This window comes from Ictidomys tridecemlineatus, chromosome 2, assembly GCF_052094955.1.
Source record: "Ictidomys tridecemlineatus isolate mIctTri1 chromosome 2, mIctTri1.hap1, whole genome shotgun sequence".
In the NCBI taxonomy this organism is placed as follows: domain Eukaryota; kingdom Metazoa; phylum Chordata; class Mammalia; order Rodentia; family Sciuridae; genus Ictidomys; species Ictidomys tridecemlineatus.
Genome location: NC_135478.1, coordinates 162097774 through 162112711, shown reverse-complemented (window position 1 = coordinate 162112711; position 14938 = coordinate 162097774). Strand labels below are relative to the sequence as shown.

Sequence of the window (14938 nt, the reverse complement as noted above, 5' to 3'; positions counted from 1 at the left end):
AGTGAGTAATAGAAAAAATGAAAAGAATTGGGAGGATCCTTGTAGTTCTGGTAGAATATACTAGGACTGTAAGAGTTGAAAATGATTTTAAGATTAAAAGTTAAAAATTCTACAGTGGTGCACATGTAGGTAGGAGGTACAAGAATCTCCTGTCTATTTTGCCATCCTACTAGCTACAGTGAGTTGCTTTCATTCTTGAAAACACCTTCTTTATATATTAAAAGGAATAACTGTATGAATGATCACTAAAAGATTAGACAGAGAACTTTAGCTCTGGGCTTTCTGTACCCTCCATCAATGAAAAAACAGAAACAGATGAGAATAATAATGGAATGATAACGTTTCTTCTCCCATCCAGTAGAAGTCAAGTAAAAGTGACATAAAATATTCAGGAAAATTCAAATGACCCTTTAACTTCTATCTAGATAGTACAATATAAATAGATGCTTATTTTTTTTTCTGATAAAATAGTCTGCTTTTTCTTTCTTAAAAATCACTGCTTTGGTTTCTTACTTGGGTACAAACAAATAATTTTCATTATTCCATCTTTACAAATGAACCCATGTCAAAACTAAGAAAGTACTAAACAACTGTATATGAGAATATTGCATCAGGAGCAAATTGTTACCTTAGGCCATCTTGGTTTTTAACTTTTGCCTAGAATCGGTATGAAATTACATGCCATCTTATAGAGCTTAATTTTTGCCAATAACTTAGATGATTCTTTATATGAGGCCAATTGGCATCTAAAAAGTACTAATCAAAGCAGATGAAAAAGAGGAAGTGATCAGCAAAGAAAAGTTCAGGTCAAGAGATACACTCTATTCTCACATAATGAACAGCTCTGTTATATACAACCTCATGTGTAACTGAAGTCACCAATCTGACAAAATCAATCTCCTTGAGGGTACTCTCCTGATTTAGGCTTTCTTTTAAGTAAATGACCTTCTGAGTTTTACTCAAATCCTTGAAACAAAATGAACACACACTGCTATTACTATTTTAAATATTATAATGTGGATAGAACTGAACACTGTTAAAAAACTTATTTTATTAAATAACTCTAATTATAAAGCAAAAGGGTACCACAAAAGAGTTTGTATCTTTTCTAATAACAGCTATTACTTCCAATGTTAAAAACAATATGTATTGCTTATAGAAATTTTGAGAAGTTAAAACAAAGGAAAGATATCAATTATCCCATCAAAGAAAACAAGTGCCAGTAGTTGGGTATATTTAGGCATTAGTGTATTTCTTCTCAGTTATTTCTGAGCAACTTTTGTAACTATCTATCTGCATATTCAGCTATTCATCAACTTGCTATATTGTTTTCCCCCTTAAGAGACAGGGTTGCTCTGTATGGTTCAGGTCACTCCTAAATTCCTTGGTTCAACTGATCCCCACACCTCAACATCCCAAGTAGCTGACTCTACAGACATGTGACACCACACCCAATTACCTGCTGTTTTTTTTTAATTATACAAAAAGCATAAATTTTCTATCTTGCACTACACAGTAATTTTAACAGAAGCCTCACTTTATTGCCACTGTTGTTTCTAATATATCTAGAGAAAAATGTTAGTCCTCTGAATGAAAATAATGAAGACAGGCACAGGGAGAAGATAAGAGAGATGAGTAACAAAGAAAAAGCCTGAGAAAGAATAGAAGGAAGAATGGAATCTGAGGAAAGGATAGAGAAACAGATCTGTCCCCTGGATTTCTCTTTCTTGTTCTTGGTTATGACCTTCCTTGAGTGAAAAATTATGTGTGTTCTTCCAATGGAATCATATTCTTCATTAAAAATAAAATCTATAGCTGGATGCGGTGGTGCACCCCTATAATCCCAGCAGCTTGGGAGGCTGAGGCAGGAAGATTACAAGTTCACATACAGGCTCCGCAATTTAGTGAGACCCTGAGCAATTCAGTGAGACCCTGTCACTGAGGATGTGCTGGGGATGCAGATCAGTGTTTAGTGACCCTGAGATCAATACCTGGTACCAAAAACAAAAAACAAAAAAAAAACAAGCTCTAATTAAATGAAGATCTCATTTTTTCCCAATTCTACTTCCCCAAATTCCTTTGAAAAAGAAAATTTGAAATCGATCCAGTTCAACATTATAATAATCAATGTTATTCCCTTAAATCATGTTTCTATCTTAATTAAGAGCTAATCTGCCATCAGAAAGGACAGAGTCACTGAAGCCCTTCTAATCACAAGCCCTCATCATCAGTGGCTCATTCATATTTATTTAGTTTTTTGAGCATATCAACTCAAATTTCAGACTAGGTACTGCATTTCTTCCAAGCTCTATTTCTCAAATTGTGACAGCAATAAAAATTCTGTCATCAATGCTGAACAACCGTAACTATATAAAAGCATCCACTGTCTCGTGAATAAAATTCATTCCTTTTTAAAAATAGTATTTTATTTTTGGCATTCCTAGTTGCTGACTACATCAAATTGGTTGGCACAAACATCAATCAAGCATTCATTTATTGTACAAATTATTATTGAGTTCCTTGTATAGTGGAAGGAGACTTGACTCTGTAAATAGACTTAACTGGGTTCATATTTTATCCCCATATTTTAATAGTTTGGGACACTGGGCAAGTAAGTAACCTAACTTCTTTCATCCAATGTTTCTACTATGACAATTGGGGATTAAAATTACATATCTGATGAAAGATGTTGTGAAGATTAAATAACTTTTAAAACACACAGAGATATACTAGTGTTCAACAAATGTTGTTTTTTCCATGTAAGAATGCACTATTGAGCTTAAAGACATCATAAGACATATATCTCCATCTAGAAGAAACTTACAAGCTAAAGAAGAGGTGAAATTTTAGAAAAAATTATGAGATGAAAAAAAATGATGGGTTATAAGAAAAATAAAGAATGCTACTATGGGTCAAATGAAGATCATATCTTCTTAGAGTGTTGGGACACAGACATTTAAAAGCAAGAATTCAGAGTAGAAGATACAAAGGACATTCCAAACAAAAGGGAAACTAAGACAAAAGTGGATGTAGAGGAGGAGTAGGAGCTAATGCTTCTGACAATAATCAAGGTGATAATAAAAATTGTCATCAACACTGAATAATCATAACTATATAAAAGCATTCATTGTCTTGTGCGTAAAATTCATTCCTTAAAAAAACAGTATCGAGGGCTGGGGATGTGGCTCAAGCGGTAGCGCGCTCGCTTGGCAAGCATGCGGCCCGGGTTCAATCCTCAGCACTATATACAAACAAAGATGTTGTGTCCTCCGAAAACTAAAAAATAAATACTAAAATTCTCTCTCTCTCTCTCTCTAAAAAAAATAATAGTATCAAATTGGTTGACACAAAATCAATTAAGCAATCATTTATTTTACAAGTGAATATTGTTTTCTGTATTTCTTTTTTTTTAGAAAGTAGAGCAGGTAGTTGGGTGTGGTGTCATGTCTGTACAGTCAACTACTTGGGAGAATTACAGAGCCAACCTTCCTTGCACTGACAAAAACTGATGTCCAATATCCACTTATTCTTACTTTTTCATGCATTTGCTGAGCTCTGTATATGTATTAACTACTTTAATCCTCATAACAATCCTAGGAGGAAAATGAAATGCAAGGTGCTACTTAAACTGAGATTCTTGAACAAGATACTTAATAGACATGACACTTAACATTATGATCAGGTTCACAGAGCTAGCAAGTTGGCAACGTAAGGATTCAAACTCAGACAATCTGTCTGCAATCTATCCATTTGCCAAACAAACAAAGAACACAGGCATATAAAGCCTAGGATGAAACAACAATAAACCCTGTCACAAATTAGTAACTTTGACCATAAATCAATGAATATTTATTGTATTCTAATCATTTCTTATTTAACAACAAAGGCAGAACTCTTTCTACATAATTTAAGTATCAATTATACATTATGTTTTTAAATCATTTCATTAAGACTAACTATTAATTTGGGAATCCCAGGAGACATTTACTACAAGGTATCAAACATGTACACCCATATAATAAAATATATTTGCAAGGTGAAATTTCTCTGATGTTTTAGTTGACTATAAAGAAATAAACTTGAGAAAGAAAGAAAGTATAAGAAAGGGAGTAAAAAAGGGAAAAATTAAAATAAAAAATATCTGTCAGTTATCCACTGGATGATAGAGTAATTTTGTAGAGAAATATTAGAAGACATGAGGGATTGTATTCCTGGCTCACTTCTGTCACTTATGTATACTCAAACAAATCTCTGGACCTTCTAGAAGAACAGTAGAGTTCTGAGATTCTATGGTTCTCATTTGATGATCATTCACAATTGCATTAACTCAAGAATCCTGAAATTGTTACCCCATCAAAACAAATGACTTCATATGGCACTTCATTATAGATGTGACACCTAAATAACTGTTTCATGTGTCTTTTGGGAGACATTTTGTATTTCTAGTGTATGACTGACCTTGATAAGTGAAAAAGCACCTAAAACACCCTCTGATTCCACTAAACTGTTGATGTTCTTGAACAAAGATAGAAACTACAGCCAAAGAATAGAAACATCATCCTTTCCATTCAAAGCAACAGCCATTTTCTCCTCCACAATGTAATCCTATTTCTAATGCTCCATAGTACTAAATTTACCAAAATTTGCATGAGATCTTTTAAATTTATCATATGCCTGCATTAAAAAGACAATCTTGCTGGGGCTGTAGCTCAGTGGTAGAGCACCTGCCTCGCACATGTGAGGCACAGGGTTCAATCCTCAGCATTACCTAAAAATAAATAAATAAATAAAGATATTGTGTCCATCTACAACTAAAAAAAAAAAATTAAAAAAAGACAATCTCAACTCCTGTCCTACAAAACACAGTATCATTTAGTTAAAACAACTTCCAATGAAATAATAAAAGAAATCATTTAACAATAGGACTCAGTCTTAACTAAATTAAAACTTAAAAGATTGTTCTTGGATGTGTGAATGATATTGAAAATATTTTTAAAAGGGACTGTAGTTCATTTAAGAATCAAGAAAGTATTTTAAACACGATCTGTTTGAACATTACAACTTACCTTCATTATCAGAGTGCCTTTTAACTGCTTTCATTTCTCATTTTGCAATTATACAGTCAATATCAATAAACCAAAATGAAATGCATAAGGAATCATAATATAAAAGTTAATTTTTTCAAACAGTTATCAAAAATTTAATATAAATTTTCCCTGTTTCAAAATAAACCTTTCAAAGATTGAAATGATTTAGGATACACAAAAATTACAGCTTAATAAAGTGAAATTGGGGGAAAGAAAGATGTTTATTATCAGTATTATAAGTACATTAAATTATATGTAAATATACTCCAATACAACATCTCTAACCCTGAATCATAAATCCTAACATCTAAGAACTGATTATACACTTTATGAGTAAATACTAGAGCATCTGGTAAAGAATAAAACCTTAAAATAATGCTGTAAAATAAGTGTCAATAAATTAAGCAAGAAGCCATTTTTAACATGTATTCAAATGGTTACAAATCAAAATAAAAATTTTATAGAAAAAAATAGTAAAGCATTTGGGAACTTTTTACAAAGTGAAAATATATGATTAAAAACAGGCTTAGCATTTTAAAATTTTTCAAGCATTATGATTATAATAACTTCAAATTATTAGCCTATGTTATTTCAAGAAACTCCTTAAGAACAATTAGTTGTGATGCTCTACCCTCCCTCCCCACACAAACACCAAGAAAATCTAATAGTGTCTTTTCTTTTAACTCCACTAGAGGGTAGTGTCTCAAAACCAGGGCTGGAGTCCTGAATCTAGCCTGCTTTTGACCTGTTGACAAATTAATCCTCATGTTCCATCTTCTCAACATTTCTCTAGTATACTAATAAAAGCTGTAAAATGTGTTTTTAAAACTTCTGTCCATTTTTTTCAAAGTATTCTTTGAGACATACACACTGCTATACTTTTCTCTGTTTTCCAAATTCCTGATACACCTAAATCACATTTGTTTGTGTTTCATATAGGATATATTCCTGATAAATAGCTATTTAAAGATAATAGGCCTACAAGTAAGGAAAAATCATTTTGAGTATTTAGTTTATTATAGAGAAATATATCCACTGGAATAGTAAATTCATGTGTCCTAAACACACACATACACACACACACACACACACACACACACACACACACACACGAGAAGTATGTGGATATAACTGAAAATATAACTTTAAAATTACCCCCCTTCCATACCAATGTTGTGAATTATAGAGAAGAAAATATATGCTTTATTTTTAAAGTCTTGTCATTCCAAATATGAAATGTCATTGCTTATAATAAAAAAAGAAGAAAAGAAAGGAAAAAAAGAATATGCTATTGTACAGCAAATATACAATCTAAATTGAGTAGGAACTATAGAGAACCAAATACCACTCCAGTTTCAGGCACAGAGAAGGAGTCAGATGCTTGAGTCTTTAGCAGGGTTTTTAATATTTGGGAAATCCTTATTAGTAGAATGCCCTGCCTATCTTCAAAGTGAGAACACAGCTTCTCTGAATGACTGATAACACAAAAATAGAAAAACTTGTTCAAAAAAAGGGGGGGGGGGAGAAATCTCTACATTCCCTGAAGGAAAAAAGAAAGAAAATGACTCCTAGGAAAATATGCAAGCCTGTTTCATTTATTTGTACCCTAAGCAGCAGTGTCATAGAACAGACAGGTTGCTTCAGCCAACCAGACTGGAGCAGCTGCGAGTGCTACATCTTGGCAGTCTGAAGCGATTGGCTCCTCTCTGGGGAGTGGAGGGTGTTCAGTTATTAATGACCGCTGAGCAGGCAGCACCATGTCAGTGTGACAACTGATCGGGTGAACGATGCACCACTAACCACCATGGAAACAAGGAGAAATAACGACAGCTCACAGGATCTCCCTGCACTGGATTGAGAGCCTCAGCTGCCGACCAGGAGAGTTACAGGCAAGAGAAGGAATCTGAGCTGCAGCCTCCTGCCTTCCTTATATTTTAGGACACAGATATAAGATTGCTTGCATGTGTGCATATCTTTGATACATATTTGTGTATACTTTATCACACACACACATATGCACCGATTTATACCCGGGAAAGAAGACAACCATGTGATTATCTGAATCAAGGAACTAAGGAATTCAGCACGCAGGGACACTGTATGTGGTCTAGCACTGAAACTGCTTTTGCAAGGTAAGTTTAAAATATACATATCTATTTAAATAAGCTCTATTTCTTGTTTCATTGGTGCTCCTATTTTTATGTCTAAATTCTCCCTTGAGGTTTTCTTGTTGTCTGAATCCTGAGAGCATTTTCTCTGTTTTACTTTTGAGAAGAAATTCACATGCAAAACCCCTCTGGATCTGTATATGCCTATCTGTGCTTGTGGGATTCTCCAACATGCATTTTACTAGCTTGAATGCCCATCAGAGGATGTGAGTGGGAGAGAAAAAGCAGTGTTTGGGGAGGAGAAGGAGGAGGGAGACAGAAGAGAAGGGGTCTGGAAGAGAGGAGAGAAAGAGAGAAGTGGGAGAGAGGAAGAAGGAGACAAACAGAGAACCAGGGACAGGAGAAAAAGAAACACAGGTTGTGGAGGGTGGGTAGTAGGATTTTTCTTTTTCTTCATATTATTTGTAATGGAAAGCAGATCAACATTATTCTGTGTTTTGCAACCACCTCCCCCTATCCCAAATAGGACATTTTTGTTCCTTTTTTCCCAGTGGATGGAGATTAAGGAGAATGCTCTTATATGTATGTTAAGAGGAAAAACCACTAACCAGAGTAGCAGAATGAGCATATCAAAAACATTTATTGAATTTCTGCCAGACTACGTCTTACAAACTGGAGTAAATGAGTTCCCTTTAATAACATCCCCCTCACTGGTCTGAAGGGACAGTGCAAATGTCTGATTGCTAACGCAGCTGGAACTGCCACACACTAGGTAAAAGGATCCCAGGAACCAGAAGAGTTCTAATCTTCTTTGGTAATTAACAGGATCACAGCAGGATGGCTTTAAAGTACATTTCCTATTTAAGAAGATTGTTTGTTCTAACCAAGTGCAATATTCCCTTTGCTGTTATTGAGTTGGATGGCTTAATTCAGCTCTAATTTATTCATTTTTAACAATATGTCCTTGTTTCCATGCATCTAATTTTATTGAAAGCAGACTATGAGTATGAGTAGAACCTTCCTGATTTAGTAAAAAGGAACAATGTGAAAAATGAAAAGGGAAGAAGAATCAAAATATCTACCAAGAAAAGAGTGTGCCCTGGTACTACAATTACTCATATCCTAAATTTCTTATCTTTAGTTCCAGAAGTAATGCCTTTGAGACAGAATTACTCTCAGTAAACTCTATGAGCATCCAAGTGGTGATGATGATTCATGGAATACAACATGGGCTAATTTTTACTTCCAGTCTTGTAAAAGGAGTCAGCTACATAGAATATGCTTTCAAACAGACAACACCAATTGAGGATGTTCATGGAAACATTCACTACTCCCATTAATGGGTCCTGCACAGACATTAAAACAAACCCAGTATTTACATTTCATCTTCTGGAACTCTCTTCTCCTTTCCTCTAGTTCAACTAACCAAACACTTAATAGAGTCTGCTTCTTTGAAACTGTGTTATTTTTTTTCCTAAACTGTGATTTCACAGTTATTATTGGTTTCTAGTTTATAACATATGCCAAAACCAAAAGACAATAAGCCACTTACATCCTGCCACTTTCCCATAAATGTGTCAAAAAATGAGTCAGTTTACAATATATAATGTAAGAAGTCAATTAATTCTGGCGACCTTTGTAAATGATGACAATAAAACATCTCTGACAATCTGCCAGAGGCTTCGATTTTCCCTCTGTAAAATGAACAAGTTTAAGAAGAGGGTTCCTGCTCAGGGTGAAAAATGAAAGGTGCTGAAGCATTAGCTTGCAATATTGGCAGGCTTGCTCGCTCTGCCTCAAACACCACATGCAATCTATAGAAAAAACAAAATGATTTATTGCAAAGAAAAGGTGTTTTTATTTGCTTTTCTGCTATTCATTAGAAGTGCTGCTTTTGAAACAGATCAGATCTGTTATTTTGAGGCAGCCGTTAAGTTCCTAACCAAGAGGAATGGTTGAAGTAGACATTCTACCTCCCAATTTCAAACTCCTATATAATGTAGCATTGCAGCATTGATTTCAGTTTCTCCTAGACCTTTCACGGGGAAAGTTTTCATACTAAACACACACATTCTAAAATCTTACCCAGCCTATTTTAAAATTGCAATCAGTGACAGCTAAGTACAAGGGATTGGCTCTTTAACCTTAGTAGAGCTCAGATAAATATTATGTGGGTTTTAGAAGTCAGTAATGTGCCCTAGAATCTGAAAAACACTGTCACCCAGGCCCCTAGTGTTGTCATTTGGTGTGTGCCCGTGAGTTTGGTGACTTAGTAAGCCTTTCCAGAGGATGGACACACAGGCATGTCTGAAAGATTTAACCATGCCCAGTCGTGTAGAAATAAAGAAATAATAGCTTTCTGTCAAGAGGAGCTTCAAAGAACCATCTTTTCAGGGTGTTGCTTGTCACAGGCAACATGCTGAGGTAGAATGCTGATGAGTAGGTGGAATTTTTCCTTTGGTGGTGGTAGTGGTTGTTAACAGTTTAATAAATAGTGTAACCAGCTTTCTAAACTAGCAATTTGAGGACCTATGAAAAAGGTGATTAACTTATGATTCACTATGTGCATTTTACTGTTTCTTTGTTCATCTTTTAACATTTGCTTTTGCACAAAATGGGTTTGATGTTGAACTTTTTCCCCTACTCTGATATTTTTTTGAGTGTAAAATTCCTAGGTAACATTATATTTATTGAAAACTTAGTTGAACAGAAAGGTCAGTAACTTGAGTTAACCATAACAACAAAAAATTAAATGCTGTAACCCAATTAGCAGTCCCTGATGGCTGTATATGAGGTTGGTGATTCAGAAGGAGATTATTAAAAGGAAGCTTATGGCACACTAAAAATGGAGGCAAAAATCCTAGCCTCAGTAAAGATGCTCCCAAAGAATAATTTACAAGTATGTGGCTCTAGCCATTCTGGAGAAACACTGGACATGTTTGCAATCCACTAAAATATTCCATGCAGACCTGGTTCCAAGTGTAAGCTACTTATGTATTGCTCATTGGTACATGAAACTAAATGAAGTAGCTAACACTAGGCCATATATCAGTATATCTAATCAATGTTGTCAATACTCTCTGATATTGGCTATGACGAGTTCTTAGGAAACCTTCACTATGTAACAACAGAACACATTTCTTACACGGAGCTCAAAGAATTCTTCCCCATCCCTCGTGGTAAAGTGATATTCAGCAAGTCACTAGAAGAATATAATAGCAGTTATTCCCTTGGCCATAATGTCTGAGGAAATAAAAATTTAATATAAAGAAAGTAGGTGGTGCCAGAGGATGGGAAACAATAATAGGGAGAAATCAAATTGTTTAACTTGATGGGAAGGGAAGAAGACCTGAAAAGATGCTACTTAGAGGTCAATAAATATAAGATTAACAAAGAAGATTTAATGCTCCTCTCAATTCTTTGGAAGAACAGCACCTACCAGGTCATCTACAATATCTGTGTAACTGTCAAGTTTCTACAAATCTGTTTGCTATGATGTTCACTCTTTTAAGGCCATAAGGGAGGGTTATTTTTTTTTAAGTCACCATGAATAAAAATACAATACACAGCTTCAGCATAGGGGAATAAAAGATGGGTAAGAGCTAGCATAGAATAATGTAATTTTTTTTAAATTGAAAGTGACCTTCAGTATTTAGTCTAACAAGTTCAGTGTGATGGGTAAAGAAACTCAAGTACAAAAGATTTAAGATCTTTATAATGTAATATGTATTATATTTTAAATATACACAGCCATTTACTAGAGAGGCCTAGGATAGAACTCCTTAGAGTGCTCCCTCCAGCAGTAAATTAAAAGTCTGCGTCCTCTGTTTTTCATATAATAAAATGTAAAAGAAAGACTCAGAAATATGGGGCAAAAAAGAAAAAAATATTCAGCAAGATAGTCAAGTATTCTAGAAGCAAAAACCAAAATTTAATAAAAGAAGAAGCAAGAATTTTTTAAGTATATATCACAAATATTTTAAACCCTTAATTTATCTTCTTGATCCAGTCCACTTTATTCTAGAATGAGTCATAAACATTAGAGTTTTGCACTGTTTTTAAAACATCCTAACAGTAATGCTGCTATCCTTCAACTAGAGAGATTCAGCCAATTGATCATTTATTCTAGTTGTAAGTTTTTCTAAGAATTCTGAAAATATGCTCCACATTATTTTTTACTTGTTTTCACTGGAATTACTTTAAGGCATTTAGCATGCACCCTTCTTCATATTCAGTGCCCATTCTTACAACTGGTGCTTGGCTTGCTTACCTCTTTGGAAAATAAGGAGTGTATTCTCAGGATAGCAACCCCTTCCTTCTTTCACCCCCCAAACTCCCCACCCTGCCTTTTTCATTTCCAGAGTTAGAGTGTGAGAGGCTTTGTAGGCAATAGCACCTCTTTAATTTCAAAGACCTATTTTTTTTTTTTTTTGGCAAATTTATCTCTGCTTCTAAATGTGTTCTCCAATAACATAACAGTAATTAATGGACTCAAAAAATTCAGGGGGAAATTAAGAATAAAAAAAACCACAGTAATGAGAATATTTATTTAGAGCTCTATTGTATACAAAGTTTTTTTTCCAACAATACCATTTGTTCCTTAAAACAACCTGGTGAGGTAGGATAGGTAAGTGATGATTATCCTTTCCTTCAAATTGGAGAATGAGTTTGTGTAAGATAAGAGACTTGCCAACATGTAGAGGAATTAGGATATTCTGACTTCAGGGAGTAGGAGATAGAATGGGTACAGCACTGATCACTATGGGTACAGCACTGATCACATTTCAGTAATCATTAGTAAATATCCCTTCCCTTCTTCTTGAATTCTCACACAAGGCTTTATCTTTTTAAGTCCTGTATTCTTTGTACAACACCACAATATTTCCAGGTGGATTTTTTGCAAACTAAAATTTTCATTTCTTAATTTAAATCATAGCTAATTCTATACCCAAATTAAAAAGAAAAAAAAACCCAACAGCCAGAATAAATTATTAGAGAAAAAGATTGTACATTTTTCTACCTACTCATCCATGTTTGTCTGATAGCATTAGCACTTTGATAAACAAATACTTGGCAAAGGTCTCAAAAATTGGATATAATGGGATGAATAAATTATTCAAGGATTTTCCAGGTTGCTAAAAAACTATGAACAAATTCTTCAAAGTCACTTGAAGCACCACCAATGGATAAAGTGTCAGCATAAAAGCAACTTCTTTGGCATCTCCTTCCTGGTTAGTCTATCTTGGGGAAAAGATGATACATTTAACCACTCCAAAATACAAGTAAATCTGTAAAGTAAACTAGTAAATTTATAAGATAATAAAGGCTGGATACCAGTAAATTTATTTACATTATTCTAAAGAGCCTTTCTAGGGGATATTTTGACAGTCAGAAGCAATATATGGTTTTTAAATTGAATGAAAATCCTGAAAAAAAAAAAAAAACCATGTTCTAAACTTTGTCCTGTCAAGCTTGACTTCCATATGAGGCATCCCACAAATAATCTACAATACTACTCAGTGAAGGAGGGTAACTACCCTGAACTTTTGCACGTATACATTGAAAAGGCCCATTGAATCAACAGTCTTTGTATCAAGAGACAATAATTGCCATTTCCATAGGTCTGAAACCTTTGGGAACTAAGTCCCTGAGGAACCAGAGGGGAGGCAGTGTTTCCCTTTTTGTACAAAGCAGGGACTCCAGGAATGGGTGGAGGTTTTCTTTTGGATGGAACCAGGGCCACTAACCTACCATAGGCAAAGCAACAGCCCTCAGAAAGGCACTTATCATTTATGATTGACGTGAATAATACTGGGTATCTTGAAGACAGAAAATAGTAAAAAGGCCTAATTTTCACTGTGGTAGAAATAATTGATTTATATTTTTTTGTAATTTTTTTTCTAAAATTACTGAACTAAATAACTAAAGAAATGAATGTAAATATTTTAGTAATTAATTTTTCTGGAGTAACATTTATATCTTAATACCATACAATCTCATAATGCCAAAAGGTCAAGGCATTTAAATGACATTGTCAAATAATTTACAGTTAATATTTGTTAAGGGGAAAAGGTGAAAATTCAAAAAGGGTATTAAAAAAAGACAAGTAGCTGGGCATGGTGGTATACACCTGTAATCCCAGCAACTCGGGAGGCTGAGGCAGGAGAATCATAAGTTCAAATCAGCCTCAGCAACTTATCGAGGCCCTACGCAAATTAGTGAGAACCTGTCTCAAAATAAAGGGGGCTGAGGATGTGACTCAGTGGTTAAGTGCCTGTGGGTTCTATCCCTGATACCAAAAAACAAAAACAAAACAAAACAGACATGCATTTTCAGAGGTATAGTTCATGTTGGCTTTTATATCATTAGACTACTTTTCTCATTGCTATATTTATATGCCTAAAAAATACTAGTCTTATCATCATGGTCACTGTGTCTTTTGAGTCTGTGTTTTATTTTGTGTTTATCAAAACTCAGTCACTCAGAAACATTGAATACTGAATATGTTCTACCATGAGTACTCAATATTTACAGAACATGTTGGGTCATAAAGACCTTTACTGAAATTACAGTAGTTTCAGGGAATAAATTTTAATATTCATCTGAAAAGATTATATTCTCATTTCTACAAAGGCCACAGAATTAATAACTTTACACTGCAGGTGCTAAGGCCCTGAAAACAAAAAGAAAAAAACAAAGCATGCAAAAGGGTTTAGGTTTCAGTGCTTTATTACTGAAGACAAAGTGCTAGAAGATGGAAAGAAACAAACCATGTGGCCGCCACACATAGAAAAGAAATATATTCTATTTCTATATTCTATTTCTAGGCACATACAAACTTTGGAAGCTCTATCCACAGTAATGTTTTTCTTAAAATAATGTAAAATGTCATTACAACACATGAGCTTAGATTTTCTTCATCTAAAAAATCAATTAGTTATGGGAATAGCTGCACTGATTCACTACCAAACACATAATTTATATTTGTTTCTCTTCCTGTAGTTTTTCACTCACACATTTTGTTTGCATGTTTTTTCTTACACAAACACCATATCTGCTCATAGAGTGTCACAAGGTGATATTCAGCTAACTTTTAAAACAGTGAGACATTTTCCAATCTACCATTTCCTTAACCAGTTACTTTATTTATAAGGAGCAAATTCCTATACATATCAGAGTCCCATTTTTCATTTACACTATAAATTATATCACAATATGCTGCTGTTAGACAAAATGGTCAAGGAAATAAAGAATTAAAATAAATGTTATGATATAAATTAATATAAGTAGAGCCCTTATATGTCCCAATTTCATCATCTCTCAGACAATCCTTGAATAGCTCAGAGAATGATATTCTAAGTTCTCGTTTATTATTACTGTTGCATCTGTGCCAAACTTTGTACTAAACATCTAGCATGCATGTTCTCATTTAATCTTCACAATAACCGCATGCATTAAGTAGTATTTTTCTAACCCTAGTTTACAAACAAGGAAGGGAGGGGGAAAAAAGGCTTAGAGAGGTAAAGTAACTTGTTACAACTAATTAATGACCACAAAATAAAAGGAACCTATCAGTTTGGCTCTAAAGAACATTCCTTTGTGGATGAGGCAACACTGCCTCTCACTGGTCCTGCCTAAATATAGCTAGTCTCTACTGCCTTCCTGGAGTCATATTCCCTTTCAAAATACAACTCTATGTGTAATCTCATTCCAGGTGTTTTGCTCATTCTATACTATCTTTCT

General features: G+C 34.3%; 2 protein-coding genes across 4 annotated transcripts in view; one reads left to right on the top strand and one right to left on the bottom strand.

The window, feature by feature from the left end:
• Window positions 1–14938, bottom strand: part of Immp2l (inner mitochondrial membrane peptidase subunit 2) — an 868756-nt gene that overhangs the window by 394102 nt on the left and 459716 nt on the right. The window lies entirely within an intron of this gene.
• Lrrn3 (leucine rich repeat neuronal 3) overlaps window positions 6745–14938 on the top strand; it is a 34680-nt gene continuing 26486 nt past the window's right edge. Inside the window, exon 1 of the mRNA XM_005335939.4 lies at window positions 6745–7219. The gene's annotated coding sequence lies outside the window, so the exon portion shown is untranslated. The remainder of the gene's footprint in view (window positions 7220–14938) is intronic.